The following is an 18,101-nucleotide window of genomic DNA, read 5'->3' on the forward strand; positions in this document are numbered from 1 at the left end:
AGGGTGAAGCAACTGAGGCCAAAATGGTTAGCTCTCATCCAAAGTCAGCACAAGGAGGCAGAGTTAAAATTTTGGCTCTAATGCCATGTGTAGTATAACAGTATAGCATCACCAGTAGGACAATTTAAGCAGTGGCTGAAGAAAGGCTATCAATTAAAAATGTCACGGGGACATTTTTGTACATATATGATCCATCACTAAATAAGCTAAACTGCAAAATCTTCAAGGAGCAACGCAACTCCAATTTCATGAGTCTAGCATTAAGATAATGTCTTCTAAACTATGTGTGGCTATACAAGAGAAACCACAACATTACACTATGTCCTCCCCCAATTCCACCATCAGAGGGCAATTTATCTGGTGCTAAAATGGGCTGTCAAAAAACAAAGGCTGTGGGCAGTTATCAGCTAAATGAAAGAGTTCTGACCTCCTACAAGGTCTCCATCTTCCAATCCCTCCTATTCCACACAGTGATGAAAATACCCTTCCCTGTCTGCCAAGGATATAAGTTTCAAGCATTTGCAAAGGAACTTGAGCCTCTACCTACTTCCCACTACTGCTCCTGCTTCAATGTAACCTAAATAAATAAATAAATAAGATTCCTCCCAATCTCTGTTCTTGGAGGAGTAGAGGAATCACAATTTCTGGATTACCAACAGGGCTAGCCCTGGGTGGGAAAAAGGTAGGTGGGTATTGTTTAGACTAAGGTTCTCTCAGGTCCTACAGCTGTTTACTATTTATCCACCAAACAGTAATAACTATATATTTCAATAAATGAATCAATAAAACTCTGATTTAATGCAGTGGCTCTCAAATTAAATGGATACTAAATTCAACTGAGCAGCTATAACATATATTTTGCATGCATGAACTTACCCTGGCCCCACAATAAAACTATCAAATCATAATTGAGACTGATGTCCAAGCAAGAGTAATTTTTAAAAGCTCCACATATTATTATGATGCACATCCCTAGCTCAGAGCAACTGTTTTATTATGTTACAGCACTAAACTTCTTATTCATTCAAACACTGGTTGGTTATGTGTGACAGTTAAGTGACAAAATCATATAAATGAATAAAGATCTAATTGTATTATAGCTACACATTGCACTTCATACACACATTTACATTCATTTCCATAGAGAAATACCTTCTCTATTTCCTTGAATAACATGGCTGTCTTAGTCTTTTTCTTTTTCCACATTCGATAATGAAGGACAAGAAAAATTTTATATCTCTGTCTTCTATGTGAGAAAGAAAATAGCTTAAACACACCAAGAAGCAGGGAGAACATACACTCTGGTGTACGTGGGACAGCCAGCTTTATGTTTATTGTATGGGTATAATTATTAAGCGAGACTCCTCACTCTCAAGGATATCCTGGTTTGATGATAACTTATATCAGAAGTAGGCCACTGTTTTCATTTCTAGGTGATTTTTAATTGTTATAATTGATGTGTGCCATTAAGATCACCTTTTTAGAAGTGTACAATTCAGAGTTCATTGTTGGGTTTTTTTTTGCAACCATCCCTAATATAATTCCAGAACATTTTTATCATCCTAAAAAGAAGCCCAATGCCCATTAGCTATCAATCCCCATTCCTTCCTCTCCCCAACTCCTGAAAATTACTTATCTACTTTCTGACTCTACAGATTTGCCTATTTGAGGCATCTCATAAAATGAAATCAGACAATATGCAGCCCTTTGTGTCTGGCTTCTTTCACTTAGCATAATGTTTTCAAGGCTCATCTATGTTAAGTATTATCAGTACCTCATTCCTTTTTTGGCTGAATAATGTTGTATTTTATGGATATACCACATTTTATTTATTCATTCAATAGTTGATGGATATTTGGTTGCTTCCATTAGTTAACTATTAACTGCTATGAACAGTGGTATGCAGATTTTTGTGTGGATATGTTTTCAATTCTCTTGGGTATATGCCTACGAGGAGAATTGCTGGGTCACGTGGTAACTTTACGTTTAACTTTTTGAGGAACCACCAGGCTGTGCTCCAAGGGGTCTGAACCATTTTGCCATCCTACCAGTAATGTACAACGGTTCCAATTTCAGACACCCTCATCAACACTTGTTATTGTCTTTTTTATTACAACTACCCTAGTAGATATGAAGTGGTATCTCAATGTAGTTTTCATTTGCATTTCTCTAATGACTAATGATATAAAGCATCTTTTCATGAGCCTATTGGCCATTTGTATATCTTCTTTGGAGAAACGTATATTTCAAATCCTTTCGTAAATTGGGTTATTTGGCTTGTCATTGTTACCTTGTAAGAGTTCTTTATATACTCTGGATACTAGACCCTTATCAGAAATATGATTTGCAAATATATTCTCCCATTCAGCAGGCTGTTTTTTCACTATCTTGACAGTGTCCCCAGAAGGATAAAGTTTTTAATTTTGACGAAGTTCAGTATGTCTTATTTCTTCTTTGGTTGCTTGCGTTTTTGGTGTCATATCTAAGAAACCACTGCCTCATTCAAGGTCTTGAAAACTTAAGTTTACATGGTTTTAGCTCTTACATTTAAGTCTTTGATCCACTTTGAGCCAATTTTTGTATATGGTGTAAAGCTAGGAAACAACTTTGTTCATTTACATGTGTATATCTAGGTGTCCCACTAAAACTAAAATCTGTAACAAAAAAATCTCCAAATACTTGGGAAATAAACCATACAAGTCAGAATAATTCATGAATGAAGGGAAATTAGAAAACGTTTTTAACTGGTCAAAAATGAAGTAGAACATAGCAAAATATGTGGGATGCAGCTAAAGCAGTGCTTAGAAGGAAATGTACAACTTCACAGGCTTACATTAGAAAGTAAAAATGTCTCAAATTAACAATCATAGCTGCCAATCTAAGAAACTAGAAAAATAAGAGCAAAATAAACCCAAAGCAAAGAAAGAAAGAAGATATAAGAGTAGAAGTAAATGAAATTGAAAAGGGAAAAAAATAGAGAAAATCAATGAAATGAAAAACGGTTTCTCTGAAAAGACCAATAAATTGATAAATCTCTTATAAGACTGACAAACTAAGGGAGAAGATACAATATCAGAAATGAAGGAGAAAATATCACTACAGACCCCTAAGACATTAAAGGGAAAATAAGGGACTACTAGAAACAATGCTTCACACATAAATTCTACACCTTTGGAGCAAATTGATTCATTCTTCAAAAACAAAAACTCAAAACAGATCAAAGAGATTATTTGAGTAACTCTGTATCTATTAAAGAAATTGATTTTGTAACTAAAAAAACTTATGAAATAAAAATCTCCAGACCCCCCTCCAAAAAAACCAATTCACCATAAATTGTATGGGTTATTTCTAGACTCTCAATTCTACTCCATTAATCTGTATGTATATCCCTACACTAGTAGCAAAATGTCTTGATTACCATAGCTTTGTAGTTAAGTTCTGAGATCAGGAAATGGGAATCCTCCAACTTTATTATTTTTAAAGACTGGTTTTTGGCTATTCAAGGTATCTTGAATTTTCATGTGAACTTTAAGATCAGCTTGTCAATTTCTGCAAAAACATCCAGCTAACATTTTGATATGGATTGCCCTGAATTTGTTTGGGGAGTACTGAAATCTTAATAGTAGTAAGTCTTCTAATTCATAAACACTGTATGTCTTCCATTTACTTAGGTTGCCTTTAGATTCTTTCAACAATGTTTTCTAGTTTTCAGAGTACAGGTATTGCACTTCTTTTGTTAAATTTATTCCTAAGTACTTTATTCTTTTGATGCTATTATAAATAGAACTGCTTTCTTAATTTCACTTATGGATATCACTGCTTTCACTCTATGATTCTTGACTTCAAAAATGTAGAATGACATTTTAAAAAGAGTAATCAGAAGTTTATTATATTTATTTTTTAAGTTTTTTTATCGAAGTATAGTTGATTTACAATATTGTATTAGTTTCAGGTGTACAGAAAAGTGGTTCAGTTATATATCTACACATACATATATATATATACACACATGATTTTCATATTATTTTCCCTTATAGGTTATTTTAAGACACTGAATATCGTTCCCTGTACTATAAAGTAAATCCTTACTGTTTACCTATTTTATATACAGTAGCGTGCATCTGTTAATCCCAGACTCCTAATTTATCCCTCCCCACCCCTTTCCCCTTTGGTAACCATAAGTTTGTTTTCTATGTCTGTGAGTCTGTTTCTGTTTTGTAAATAAATTCATTTGTACTATTTTTTAGATTCCATATATAAATATTTGTCTTTCTCTGTCTGACATACCTCACTTAGTATGATATTCTCTAGGTCCATCCATGTTGCTGCAAATGGCAATACTTCATTCTTTTTTATGGGTGAGAAATATTCCATTTTGTGTGTGTGTGTGTATACACACACACACAGACACACACACCCATCTTCTTTATCCATTCGACACTTAGGTTGCTTCCATGTCTTGGCTATTGTGAATAGTGCTACTATGAACACTGGGGTGCATGTATCTTTTCGAATTACGAGTTTTTATCTTTTCCAGATATACACCCAGGAATGGGATTGCTAGATCCTATGGTAGCTCTATTTTTGGTTTTTTAAGGAACACCCATACTGTTCTCCATAGTGGCTGTACCAATTTACATTCCCATCAACAGTGTAGCAAAGTTCCCTTTTCTCTATACCCTCTCCAGCATTTATTATTTGTAGACTTTTTGATGATAGCCATTATAACCAGTGTGAGGTGATACCTTACTGTGATTTTGATTTGCATTTCTCTAATAATTAGCAAAGTTGAGCATCTTTTCATGTGCCTGTTGGACATCTGTATATCTCCTTTGGTGAAATGTCTACTTAGGTCTTCTGCCTATTTTTGATTTGAGTTGGTTTTCTTTTTGGATACTGTATTTTATAAGCTGTTTGCATATTTTGGAAATTAAGCCCGTCGGTCACATCACTTAAAAATATTTTCTCCCCTTCTGTAGGTTGTTTTTTTGTTTTGATGATGATTTCCTTTGCTGCACAAAAGCTTTTAAGTTTGATTAGGTCTCATTTGTTTATTTCTGTTATTATTTCTTTTATTTTGGGAGACTGATCTAAGAAAATATTGCTACGATTTATGTCAGAGAATGTTTTGCCTATGTTCTCTTCTAGGAGTCTTATGGTGACATGTCTTATATTTACGTCTCTAACCCATTTTGAGTTTATTTTTGTGCATGGTGTAAAGGTGTGGTCTAACTTCATTGACTTACATGCGGCTGTCCAGCTTTCCCAACACCACTGATTGAAGAGACTGTTTTTTCTCCATTGCATATTCTTGCCTTCTCTGTCAAAGATTGACTATAGGTGTGTGGGTTTATTTCTAGGCTCTCTATTCTGTTCCATTGATCTATATGTCTATTTTTGTGCCAATACCATGCTATTTTGATTACCATAGCTACGTAGTACTTTCTGAAGTCTGTGAGGGTTATGTCTCCAGCTTTGTTCTTTTGCCTCAGGATTGCTTTGGCAATTCTTTGCCTTTCATAGTTCCATACAAATTTGGGGATTATTTGTTCTAGTTCTGTGAAAAAATGTCATGGGTATTTTTGATGGGGATTGTATTAAATCTGTAGATTACTTTGGGTAGTATGGCCATTTTAATAATATTCATTCTTCCAATCCAAGAACATGGGATATCTTTCCATCTCTGTGAATTGTCTTCAATTTTCTTTATCAATGTTTTATAGTTTTTAGCACATAGGTCTTTCACCTCCTTGGTTAGATATGTGCCTAGGTATTTTTGACGTGATTTTAAATGGGATTTTTTTTTTAACTTACTTTCTGATATTGCATTGTTAGTGTAAAGAAATGCAACAGATTTCTGTATATTAATCTTGTATCCTGTTACCTTGCTGATTTCATATATTAGTTTTTATGTGGAGTCTTTAGGGTTTGCTATGTAGAGTATCATGTTATCTGCATATAATGACAATTTTACCTCTTCCCTTCCAATTTGCATACCTTTTATTGCCTTTTCTTGTCTGATTGCTGTGGCTAGGACTTCCCATACTACGCTGAAAAGAAGTGGTGAGGGTGGGCATCCTTGTCTTGCTCCAGAATTTAGGAAGAAGGCTTTCAGCTTTTCACCATTGAGTATTATGTTGGCTGTGGGTTTGTCATAAACGGCTTTTATTATGTTGAGATATGTTCCCTCTATACTCACTTTGATGGGAGTTTTTATCGTGAATGGATGTTGAGTTTTATCAAATAATTTTTCTGCATCTATTGAGATAATCATGTGGTTTTTGTCTTTTGTTAATGTGGTGTATCACATTGATTGATTTGTGTATGCTGAACCATCCTTGTGACCCTGGGACGAATCCAACTTCATTGTGGTATATGATCTTTTTTATGTATTGTTGGATTCAAGTTGCTAATATCTTGTTGAGAATTTTTGCGTCTACATTCACCAAAGACACTAGCCTGTAATTTTCTTTTTTGGTAGTTTCTTTGGTTTTGATATCAGGGTGATGGTGGCTTCATAGGATGACTCTGGGAGTGTTCCCTCATATTCAATCTTTTGGAAGAAAGATTGGTATAAGTCCTTCTTTGTATGTTTGGTAGAATTTCCCAATGAAGCCATCTGGTCCTGGACTTCTGCTTGCAGGGAGTTTTTTTAAATTACATATTATATTTCACTTCCAGTATTCAGTCCATTCAAATGATCTATTTCTTCTTGATTCAGTTTTGGTAGGTTGTATGTTTCTAGAAAATTGTTCATTTCTTCCAGGTTGTCCAATTTGTTGGCATATAATTGTTCACAGTATTCTCTTACGGTTTTTTGTATTTCTGCAGTATTGGTTGTTATTTCTCTTCTTTCATTTCTTATTTTGTTTCTTTGGGTTCTCTCTCTTTTCTTGGTGACTCTAGCTAGATGCTTGTCAATTTTGTTTACCCTTTCAAAACACCAGCTCGTGGTTTTATTGATCTTTTCTACTGCTTTTTGATCTCTATTTTATTTATTTCCTCTCTCATATTTCCTTCCTTCTACTGACTCTGGGTTTTGTTTCTTCTTTTTCTAATTCTTTTATGTGGTAGGTTGGGTTGTTTGAGATTTTTCTTGTTTCTTGGGGAAGGTCTATATTACTATGAACTTCCCTCCTTGAACTACTTTTGCTGCATCCCATGGATTTTGTAATGTTCTGTTTTCATTGTCATTTGTCTCAAGGTATTTTCTGATTTCCTCTTTGATTTCACTGTTGACCCATTGGTTTTTTAGTAGCATGTTGTTAATTTTTTTTAATTGCAGTTAAACACGAATTGCCTTGGGTCCTCTAATTTTTATCTACTACAAGGGGAAAAAAATTGATCTAAATAAGCAAGAAACCCTAATAGCCATCCACTTTGCTAAAAGATCTTAAAAAATCAGAATCAAGCAATGCCAAATAATTTTAATCCCAATTTCAGTACTGGGCAATGCAACTACCTTATGCACACACATGTGTGCACACACATACACACAGTCACAAATGATGTCTTGCATTCCCTTATTAACTATATAAACAAAATAACCGCTATTCTCTTAGTCGCATGAACTTGAGGGAGACTATCTTACTGTAATTTTCAATGTGATTAGAGATTCTTTGCTCTTACAGATTTATCTTTCAGTTACTTTTAATACAAGAACATTTTTCTTCACTGTAAAATAGGATATTTTTATTACTGTTTACAAACAATTAAATCCAGGCAGAAATTCAAATTCTAAATTAATTTAAGACTATCATTTAACTATTGTTTTATGGAAAATGACCAAAGCATTCCATTTCAGCCAGAATTACACATGCTATATCTAATTACACATTTTTAAAATACAATATGTTGTATGAACTTAATGATGGCTACTACTCAGTATTTAAAGATATGATTCAATAAGGAAAACAAACTTTACTTTGAACTTATAGCTATTACTTGAAAACAGTTTTTCTGTATTATATAACTTTCATAAAGGCAGAACATACCCTACAAACAATTACACTTAATTTTATAAAGCTCTGACTTATATTTGGTTATAAATTTTAGGTAAAATTCAAAAACATTAACATATGATCAATAAAAGTATGAAACATAGATATCACTGAGAAAATAATCCCATACTAACTACAAAAGGGACTGCCTAACAAATTCATGGGTATCATGATAGATATTCTGGCCTGAAAAACAATTTAAATGATATAAGTCTATCAAAAGAAAGGCAAGAAATCATTATAACTCAAGGCACTTTGAACAATGGTGGAGGTTGCACCTGCACATGGGCATAGGGCCAAGAGAAGGCAAGTGGGGACTGAATCCAGTTTGTTCTCCACTCTCTAAACCCTGAACCCTAGCAGAGGGCAGCATCCACCTAAAATTGGGAGAAGAGCCTTTTTCTAAGTTTGCAAGGGCTAGCTGTGACTTGGCTGTAACACATCCAAACAACTAGTTCTTAGAAAAATTAGGACAACTGAAATACTAAATATTGGTACCCTTCCTAAAATCATTAACTCCAAAATATCACTTCTCACTGTGAGTTTATTTTGAATGTTTTAGGTAAAATCGTTAATATAGCAAAACATAAATAGGTTCAGGGGAGGGGAGAAATCATCTAAACTTCTAAAATAGTATCCTTCTAGTTCATTTGGATTTCTCTGATTAATAACTGGTTATATATTCAGATTAGAGACATTTTAAAGCTGAATGCTAAAAAATTAGAGGAGAGCTTAGGGGTATATTGTTAAGAACCTATTCCTAATAGAGAAATATACAACTTATTTTACACAACATATATAGTGTGAAAAATTATGTATTAACTAAATTTGACGGAAACTAGAAGTAATTTTTTTAAGGTCACTATCGCTCCTTTCATTTAATTGTACAGGGAGTTTGAAGATTTTTTTTAATTGTGTTTCCTTAAAGACACACATTTTTAAACGATACAAATTATTAATCATGATAAATAATCCAAACTACTGACTAAAAAGACATTATAACTGAAATTTTTATTAGAATGACCAGCCTATAAAATGTGTATTTTATTTCTAGATATACCAATGAATTGCCATGTGACTTTTAGTGACTCACATCTTCACTACCTCAAATCAGTTGTACAAAGTGGAGCAAGAATATAGCTGAAACTCTTGCAGGAAATTATGAGGATATAACCACAGGGCACCTTGGGCTCCTTAGAGATAAGCACCATATTATTAAAATTATTATTAAAAAGGATATTTTGTAAACTGCCCTTATTAAGACTAAATCCCATCCATTCATGACCTTTCATTCCCAGATTAATTACACATACATAAGAGCAATGTCGTCTTCACATGGGACACACAGAAAAAATAAAGGACACATCAAGGCAAGGTGTGAAAATGAGAATGAGATTCTAGTCCTCCACCACCAACTGACTTTCAATATTAGCACTCTGTCATTTTTAAAATGTAGATTCTTATACCTATCCCAGATCATAATGATTTCTGGAAAAAAACCTTTGCCAATAATTGCATCTTGTAAAAAGATAAATTATTCTTACTAGAAACCATCTCCATTCTCTATATTATTACGAATACTAAATGCATTTAAATCTTTTAACCTTGTATCACCTGAATCAAACCTGTATATAAATGCTGTTCTAGGTCTAACTTTATCTTTATTTATAAAGATAAACATGATTTGGCATATACCATTATATTCAGAATCAAAAGATTTCTAAATGAATGTGAAAAGAAGTATAGCAATATGGGTAGGCATGCAATACAATTAGGAACTGGCATATTTGGTGTTAACATAAAATATACACAAGCATGAAATGTATACATTTTACGTGTTTTTATGTGCTTTGATTTTACTCTGCATAAGTGGAATCACAAATAATGAATTTTTTTGTTTCTAGCTTCTATTGAGAAACATATTTGTGTTACCTGTGTAGTATGTAGCTGTAGTTCATCCATTTTTATTGCTATAAAATAAACAGATATAAATATATATATAAACATATATATGTTATATATATATATAAACATATCACAATTTTATTCAATCAACTGTTGATGAATATTGAATTGAGTCTGAAGCTACTAAAACACTGCTGCCACCAATATTATCAACATATCTCTTGGTACACATGTTCATTCACTACTCTCAGGGGTACACTCATGGAAGGAAATTATTGGGTCACAGGGTAAGCAAGTAACAAACTGTTTCCTAAAGCGGTTGTAGTAACATATATTCCTACCAGCAGTGTTTACTGAGTTGCTATAACTTAACATCCTCTCCAAAACTTGTACTGTCAATCTACTTTTTAAATTCAGACACTCTAGTGTTTTATGGAGCCTCTTTGCAGTTTTAATTTGTATTTCCCAGATTACTAATGAAGTTAAGCACCTTTTTCACATATTTCTTGAATACTTGTATTTCTTTTAGAAAGTGCCTTTAAGGGACTTCCCTGGTGGTCCACTGGTTAAGACTCCGCATTTCCACTGCAGCGGATGTGAGTTCAATCCCTCATCGGGGAAGTTTCACATGCTGTGTCATGCAGCCAAAAAAAACCAGAAGGTGCCTTTTTATGTCTCTTACCCCTTTTTCTATTGGATTTTTTGTCTTTGTCACACTGATGTGCAGAAGTGCTTTGAATATTCTGATATTTACATTTTGTCTGTTACATGTGTTGCAAATATCATCTTCCACCCTGCTTTCCCTCTCTATTCTAATGGTGACTTTGCAAGGACAAAGTTTCTTAATTTTAAGGTAATCAAACTTATAAACTGTGTTATTTATATCAGCACATTTTATTTCTTTTTAAGAATATTTTCCTGTCCAGAGATCATGAACATGTTCTCCTTACATTTAGCTTCTAAAGTTTTATAGTTCTGCCTTTCACGCTGAGATGTACAAATCAATCTTTAATTGGTTTTTGCATATGGTATAGAGTATGAGTCATATTTTTGCTTTATCACCAATTGTTCCAATATCATTTATTGAATAATTCTTTTCCTACCACTCTAAAGTGCCAGTTTTGTCATAAAGTAAGTGCACATGTACAAACTGACCCTCTTTCAGACTCTTTATTTCTTTTGTTTATCCTTGTGACATTATTTCATGAAAGTAATTATTGTAGATTTATAGGCTTTGAGTAGACAAAGTCTTCTGATTTGATCTTCTTTTTCGTGACTAAGCTATTCTTGGGAAGACCACAAAATTTCCTTTAGAACACAAAACAGAAACAAACTAATAAAATTTTTTTATAATATCCATTGGGATTACAATGAATTGAGAATAATGCTCAAAATGGATTATAACCCTCAGAAAAACATAACCTTAATGGATGACCAAATTAACCCCACAATAAAAGCTACTCTGGACCAATGCTGACAAAGCTTTAAAAAAAAAAAAAGCCTCAAAAGGATTCAGCTGATACCAAGTAACTTAAATGTGTACAAAAACAAAGTTCAACACTGTATAAAAAGTGCAAAAAAATCGCTATACCCAACAATGTCCAGCATTCAAACAATGAAAAGCAGGAAATGTGGCCCATAATAATAATAGGCAATCAATATAGAGAACCAGGAATGATAAAGTTAATGGAATTAACAGATGAAGACATTAAAACAATGATTATAAGTTTTATATGTTAGAAAAGGTAAAGAAAAATAAGAATATGATGAGGAGAAAAATGAAAAATAAAACTTCCAGAGATAAAAAATAATTATTAGAAACAAAAAACATACTGGATGATATTAAGAACAGATTATATATTGAAAAAACAATCAGTGAACCTTGAGACATGACATTAACCATCCAAATAAAACAGAGGAAAAAAAGAATGAAAAAAAAGGGGGAGTTAAGTGCTGAGACAGACAATCTCAAAAGTATAACTGAAATTCCCTCCCCTCCAAAATATCACCTGGGATAAGTGGGATATCTGAAAAAATAGTGGTCAATATGTTTCTAAATTTGGTTTAAAAAAAAAAAACTCAAAAAAACTAAACAGGATTTTCACAGAGAAAACCATATGAAGGCACATTTATAATCAAGTGACATAGTCACTAAAAGAGTTGTAAGACTGAAGAGCAGTCAAACAAAATAGAAAATTTACATATGAGGCAACAAAGTAAAAATAACAGCAGACTTTCTGTCAGAAACTATACAAGCTATTTCAGAAATGACTTCGCAACATATTACCAGAGATAGAGAGGGACAAGATAGAAGACCCAATTCATCAAGAATACATTTTTAAAAAAAGATATGTATGCACCTATTAAAAGAGCTTCAAAATACATGAACCAGTAAGTGAAAGGAGAAACAGACAAATCCACAATTAAAGTTGACTTTTCTCTCAGCAATTACTGTAAACAAATAGAAAATCAGAAGGGATAAATCTTGACGAACACTATCAATCAATTTGACCTAATATTTTTAGAAAGCTCCACTCAACAGCATACAATTCTTCTTAAGTGCACACAAAACATTCATTTATACAGACAACATTCTGCACTCTATAATAAACCCACAAAGCAAAATATGTTTGTGGACCACAAAAGAATTAAATTAAAAACCTATTAGAGAAAAATATCTGGAAAGTTTAGGAAATATTTGGAAATTATATAGGTCCAAAAAAAATCACAAAGGAGCTTAAAAATTAACTCCATGTAAACAAACACACGTAAAGAAACTTTGCAGAATGCAGACAGAGAAACGTTTTAAATATTAAATGCTCCTTTAGAAAAAGTAGGAAGGTCTCAAATACTAGAATGAAAGAGAAGGTATCACTACAGATCCTTCAAACATTAAAACAATAAAGAAATATAACATAAAACTTCATGCCAATACATTAGACAACTTACATGAAATAGACAAATTCCTTAGAAGACACAAAAAACTAAAGCTTATTCAAAAAGAATTATTACAGATCTGAATAGCCCAATATCAATCCAATAAATTGAGTTCATAGCTTAAAACCTTCCCACAAAGAAACTCCAAGGCCAGTGGTCTTCATTGGTGAATTCTACCAAACACTTAAAGAAGAAATAACACCAACTGTATGAAAACTTTTCCAGAAGAGGAAATTTCTCCAACTCACCCTGTTATCCTGATACAAAACCCAAAGACATTATTAAAAAACTACATACCAATGTCTACTATGAACACAGATGAAAAAAATCTCTCATTAACACAAATCTGAACTTATACAACAATTTAACTCAAAATTACCTTTATTTCAAGATATCAGAAAACATTTACATATTTGCAATTTTTGTCTATTATCTGTATCTGTAACAACTTTCTTCAAGGCTTCAACATCGGAATTTTATGCTTTTGTATCACTGACCTAAAAAGATTGAAAGTGAGATAATTCTTGGGATAGCTCACCAAAATAAATGGCTTCTTAATATAAAAAATTTAACCCAGCAATATATAAAAAGTATTAACACATCATGACCAAGTGGGGATTATCTCAGAAATGTATGATTTATTCATTCAATATTCAAAAATCAATCAACTACATTAACAGACAAAAGGAAAAAAACCATGTGATCATCTCAAGATGCAGAAAAAGCATCTGATAAAAATTCATTTGATAAAAATACTCACTGATAATAAGAAAAAAAATACTCTCAGCTAACGACGAATATAAGGGAATTTCTTCAATCTGATAAAGGACATCTATAAAAAACCTACAGCCTACATTAAGTATGATGGTAATCATACTTAATGGTAAAAGCCTGGATGGTTTTGACCTAAGATCAACAGTAAGGCAACAGAGATTTCCCTGGTGGCGCAGTGGTTAAGAATCCACCTGCCAATGCAGGGGACACGGGTTCAAGCCCTGCTCTGGGAAGATCCCACATGCCACGGAGCAACTAAGCCTGTGCACCACAACTACTGAGCCTGCACTCTAGAGCCCATGAGCCACAACTACTGAAGCCCGCATGCCTAGAGCCCATGCTCTGCAACAAAGAGAAGCCACCGCAATGAGAAGCCTGTGCACCACAACAAAGCCCATGTGCAGCAACGAAGACCCAACACAGCAACAAAGACCCAACACAGCCATAAATAAATAGATAAATAAATAAATAAGAGTAAGGCAACAATGTGAGCCCACCACTTCTATTCAACATTGCACCGGGACTACTAGGCAGTGCAATAAAGCAAGCAAAAGAAATAAAAGGTACAAAAATTGAAAAGGTAGAGGTAAAATAGTCTACACTCACAGACAAGATGATGGTCTACGCAGAACATTTGAAGGAATAAACAAAACTGCCACCAGAACTAGTGAGTTTAGCAGAATCATAAATTACAAAGGTTTATGTAAAAATCTATATTTCTATACACTAACAACAAACAATCGGGAACTGATTTTAAGACGCCATTTACAACAACATAAAAATAGAAAACAGAGATCAATTCAACAAAATACGTGTAATACCTTTACACTGAAAACTATAAAATACTGCCGAGAAACTAAAGACAGCTTAAATGGAGAAATATACCAAATTCACACAACAGAAGACTCAACTTCCTTAAGAGATTAACTATCTCCTTATTAGCCTCTATGATAAAAGCATTCATAATCAAAATCCCACTAAGGCTTTTCTGTAGAAAATGACAAGCTAATTCTAAAATACACAGAAATGGAAAGGACTTAGAATAGAAAAACAGCTTTGAAACAGAAGAGCAAACTTGGAGGATTTACACCACCTGATTTTTTTTTTTTTTTTTTGCGGTACTCGGGCCTCTCACTGTTGTGGCCTCTCCTGTTGCGGAGCACAGGCTCCGGACGCACAGGCTCAGCAGCCATGGCTCACGGGCCCAGTCGCTCTGTGGCATGTGGGATCTTCCTGGACCGGGGCACGAACCCATGTCCCCTGCATCGGCAGTTGGACTCTCAACCACTGCGCCACCAGGGAAGCCCCACTACCTGATTTTAATATAAAGCTATGGTAATCAAGACAGTACAGTATTGTCATAAGGATAGATACATAAATCAATAGAACATAACAGAATCCTGAAATAGACCCCCATATAATGTAAACTGATCTGCAGCAAAGGTGCCAAGGTAGTAATTCAGTAGGGGAAAATATAACCTTTTCAAAAATGCTTCTTGAACAATTTGATTTTCATATGCAAAGAAATAAATCTCATCCCTTACCTAATACCATATATAAAAATTAACTCAAAGGGGACCAAACGCTTAAAATATAAGAGCCCAAAGCAGTTCTAAGACATGAAGGAAAAGAAAAAAGGCAGAAAAAATTTTGCCCAATGTCTGTGCCAACTCCTCCAATTTCTACTCAGAATTAGGGCAGAATTATAGGGAAAACAAATCTGAAGTTCTTCAGTCAGTATTTGAAACTACTCAAAAGGAAAGAGTGTTTCCCATCTAAGAACTCAGAGTAACTCCAAAACAAGTAGCTCTTAACTCAATCACAGCCCTCAGAACCATGCAAAACCTGCCATAAAGAATAAGACACTGTTTATATCTTCAGAACTTAGTGAAAAAAGTATCATAGAGGATACCCTAAAGCTTAAACATAACCCAAATATAACAACTGAAGTTATGCTCAGAGCCATCACGGAGGTTCAGAAAAGGTACAGAATTATAAGGAAATTATAGGTGAAATTCTCTGGAATGAGAATGTCTAAATTCCTATAGTGCTTTAATTCAAATCACTCAGTGTTGAGCAGTTACTGAACTATATATATATATATATATATATATATGAAATGTAAAAAAGATAAGAAAAGAAAAAAAAACATTAAAAGATATACAGAAGACTAACCAAGGTTTATATTTTAAAATGTGAACTAAACTTCATTATTCCCATCCTTCCTGTACATATACAATTTTTCGACTGAAGGATACTTTTCAATTGGAAAAACAATACCTTTTCCCCTAGTTCCCCAAACTGAAGGATATCATAAAATGGGCTGTTCTGCAGTCAAGGTTTAAGAAGAAAAATATATGGGCATAAGAAACTGACATTGGAATAAAGTATTTTAACAAAAACTCATTTTGTAAGCTCATAAAAATTCTTTCTACTGTTTAACTATTCAAGAAAAAATTTAAACATTAAACAGCAAAGTACTCTTAAAACAAGAATAACAAGAGCAAATATTGCAAGTAGCTTTCCCAGGTTTTTACTGACATAACCATCAGGCTTGATCAACTGTATCTAACATTCAGAATGTTCACATATTAGATATAACACACCAAAAACTATCCCCTAACATTTTCTGAAATTACATTTTAAAATATCGTAGTATTAATTCTTTTCCATTTTGAATAGAAGGTAGAATTCAAGTGAAGTTTCACTTATGAAAGCTTTTTGAGGAGAACTACACATCTTACTAGCATACTGGAACCATTAACCTAGGCCAATGTAAGTTTTTAAATCAAAACTGCCTACTCCAGAGCTTTGCAAATGTGGACCTACGACTTAAGGCAAAAAATTCAAAGTCACAAAAAAAGTCTACATTTTAAAAACATTTCTTAAATTTGCTTAATTTTTTTCTTCAACCCTTCCACCTTTCAAGAAATATGGCTAGATTTGTCCACTTTGTCTTTCATTTGAAAATCTCTCCTCATAATACGTAACTCATGTCCTCAAACCCTCTCTTCCTCCAACTTACTGTCACAGTAAATATGGACTTTAGATTTTTTTCCCTTATTTTCAAATACATGTAATGGACATGGAAAATGGAAGTGGAAAAGATGTAAAAGTATGGGATTATCTCAGCGGTGCCACTATATGAGAAACTGTCACTATACCACATTATGTATATTTTGTGTGTGTGTGTGTATATACACATACATATATATGTATATTCAACAGGATTTTATGAATTTCCTTAATTAATCTACCTTAATCCCCAAAATAAACTCCAAAGTGACTGCTATTCAAGGTCACAAGACAGTCTTATTAAAAAAAAATTCCCATTTTATTTACTTCATAACATAGAAAAAAGGATGTCTTACTAGAAATGATGTATCAGCAGAAAGTGCACTTAGATGTGATCCTTGCAAAGAATTCTTCTTTATTACTTTTTCACAAAATCCAATTCCTTAATAAAGAAAAAAATATTAGATGGGTTAGTAATTATTCTTAACTCTAAAACAAAATTAAATATAATTTCATTACTACAAATTTCAACAATCCACAGATAGTTCCACTAATACTTACTGAATAATAGAAAAATAAATTTTTTAAAATTTGTATAATAAAGACACAATGTTAGCCAATTGGGCATTGCTAATGTCACTAATCCATTTTCTTCAGGAAGTATTACTTAAATGTTCAGTAATATTCTATCCACGCCAAGATTCACAAATTGGTGTCCTAGGTCCCACTTTCCTATCCTCTATATCACATGATATACTTTATATTTAACTGGTATACACAGCCTACTGAATTTACGTTTTGATAAAATAGTTAATTCTGAAAATGTTCATTGTATTACGTTCTCATTTAGAAAAAAAAACTGTCAATGGGTCAGTGACTTGCGTTGCCATAAAATGTGTATATATTCAAATGCTATGTGTATACTTATAGCTTCCACTCTTTTAAAGGGAACAATGAAATGAAAATCAACATAAAAATGCCAAAAACAAATATAAAACAGATTAATGTCAATAATTCACATTAATAAAGGAACACTAATAAATGCTAACCAATGCAGTAGTGCATAAAGAATAATCCAGTCCTGCTACACTTTTGCTTGGAAATAGTAGCAAGACACTTAGGTAGAAAGAGAAAGATGGTAAAAGCCTCTCCTCACCCTGACTGGCCAGGATCAATTTATGATGCTAATCTAATAATTTAGAATTGCATGATTGGGTAATTATGACAATCCCCAAGTAAATCTGCTTCATCAAATGAAAACGGTAATTTCTCCACACAAACACCAGTCTTTTGAATCTTGTTCAGCAATACTAATTATTGTGATACTACAATTTTGTTTCTATTTGAAATGTACAACCCCTCTATAAGCAGGAGGGGGGGAGCCATAGTCTGCCAAATATTCTTTTTATATTAACAAATTAAGCATTCAAAGTTGAACTTTAAAACACATACACACACACACACACACAT

At 33.2% G+C, this 18,101-nt stretch overlaps 1 protein-coding gene across 12 annotated transcripts in view; it reads right to left on the reverse strand.

The window, feature by feature from the left end:
* The window catches only part of MEF2A (myocyte enhancer factor 2A), a 174,164-nt gene that overhangs the window by 131,204 nt on the left and 24,859 nt on the right, over nucleotides 1-18,101 (reverse strand). For 11 of the 12 annotated variants that reach the window (XM_067755905.1, XM_067755916.1, XM_067755908.1 and 8 more), the window contains exon 2: nucleotides 16,988-17,073. The gene's annotated coding sequence lies outside the window, so the exon portion shown is untranslated. Of the gene's footprint in view, nucleotides 1-9,932; nucleotides 9,971-16,987; nucleotides 17,074-18,101 lie in introns of all 12 variants that reach the window. The other variant, XM_067755900.1, reaches the window with a different exon arrangement.

The sequence above is a fragment of the Pseudorca crassidens genome, chromosome 1 (assembly GCF_039906515.1).
Source record: "Pseudorca crassidens isolate mPseCra1 chromosome 1, mPseCra1.hap1, whole genome shotgun sequence".
NCBI classification, from domain to species: Eukaryota; Metazoa; Chordata; class Mammalia; order Artiodactyla; family Delphinidae; genus Pseudorca; species Pseudorca crassidens.